At 50.1% G+C, this 1,516-nt stretch overlaps 1 protein-coding gene across 1 annotated transcript in view; it reads left to right on the top strand.

The window, feature by feature from the left end:
• The first annotated feature begins 1,201 nt into the window (after nt 1-1,201).
• ROBO2 (roundabout guidance receptor 2) overlaps nt 1,202-1,516 on the top strand; it is a 1,044,784-nt gene continuing 1,044,469 nt past the window's right edge. The window contains exon 1 of the mRNA XM_017731509.1: nt 1,202-1,414. The gene's annotated coding sequence lies outside the window, so the exon portion shown is untranslated. The remainder of the gene's footprint in view (nt 1,415-1,516) is intronic.

Below are 1,516 nucleotides of genomic sequence, written 5' to 3'. Positions count from 1 at the left end.
TTTTTTTGACAATGCTGAAACACAGCTTTTTTGTTGTCCTGGAATGTTTACTTAATATTTAACATACTCTTGAGATAAAAAGCATTTATGGAATTATGGAAATTTTTATTGCTGAGATTTACAAAAGGTGAATACTTCCCTTTCTGCTTGAGAGTGCCTAAAATGTGAACTCTTGTCTGAATTGCTTCATGGACATCTCTGTGGAAAAAAAAATCTGGTTCTGGTCTCATGCTCCTTGTTGGTTGTTCCTCACAAAACTATGCTGCTTTATTTTCAGGCATTACATTCACAATACCAATTTTCTGGAGGACTTCAAGTCATATTTCTCAGAGAAATAGTGCTTGGAGAAGCTCTGTAAACACTTCAAGTGTTGATAACCAAGCTGTAGCTGGTAGTGTTATTGAGGCACTACACTTAAAGCTTCCCAGAGAAGCTGTGGCTGCCCCATCCCTAGGAGTGTCCAAGGCTGGATGGGGCTCTGAGCAACCTGGTCTAGAGGAAGGTGTCCCTGCCTATGGCAGGGGGGTGGAACGAGATGACCATTAAGTTCCCTTCCAACCCAAACTATTCTGTGATTCTCTTGGTTCCATGATTAAATACAAGAAGCAAGGGGGAGGGAAAGGAATGATTTGAAGAGGAAAATCATTCTACAGTTTAAGTACATGCACATCTGGAATCATACAGGGATCTGGCTCTATGTGTGAAACCTCAGTCATTTCTTAACCTCTCTATCCCAATGTCCTCAGCTGCAGAATAAGGTTAATAATATTTGCCAGCCAGTGGTAGTGGATCACTCATCTGTCAGAATGCATGCAATAAAGTATGATTTCTGTGTATTAGGGGGGATATCACTGATTGTTCAGGCACTCATGAGCTGATCCCTATTTTCAGAGACTGCTGGCAAAAACCACTTGGCATATTCCCAGGAGAGATAGCATGCCATCTTCAAAGGATGATAAAAATTTACGACTGGAGCAGCTTGCCCGATCTTCCAGCACGGTCCAGCAGGCGGGGTTTGGCCCATGTGCTGTTGCCGGTGCCCCGGGGCCGGGCCGGGTGCCGCTGTCCGCGGTGCTGGAGCTGCGGAGCGCCGCAACTTTCGCGCCCCGCCCGTCCGTGCGCCCACTCGGGCACGTTTCCCGGGAGCGCGGCCTCTAATTAAACTAACTCCTCCCTTCGGCTGCAGGAGCCCGTAGGAACGGGGGCCTTCCCCTCGCTCTCCATCCGCTCCCCTTCTTCTTTTTTACCCCCTTTAAACAGAGCAAGTGATCTTCCTCCTCCTGGGCTGTGCAAACTGCGGACCGCGCACTCCGGGGGCTTTAATTCCAGCGGGATCTGCCCCCTCCCTCCCCCGACAAACTTCGGGCGCCTCCCGCATCTCCCGGGACCGCGTTTCGGGGCTCCCGCCGCCCAGGTAAGAGGTGGGGGCAGAAGCTGAGAGATTAAAAAAAAGGGGATGGGGGCGGAATCCTGCGGTTTAGACCCAGCACAGGCCGAGCCGGGCCGGGGCTCACCC

The sequence above is a fragment of the Corvus brachyrhynchos genome, unplaced genomic scaffold, assembly GCF_000691975.1.
Source record: "Corvus brachyrhynchos isolate BGI_N302 unplaced genomic scaffold, ASM69197v1 scaffold152, whole genome shotgun sequence".
Lineage (NCBI taxonomy): Eukaryota > Metazoa > Chordata > Aves > Passeriformes > Corvidae > Corvus > Corvus brachyrhynchos.
This window is presented reverse-complemented; position numbering and strand designations above follow the sequence as displayed.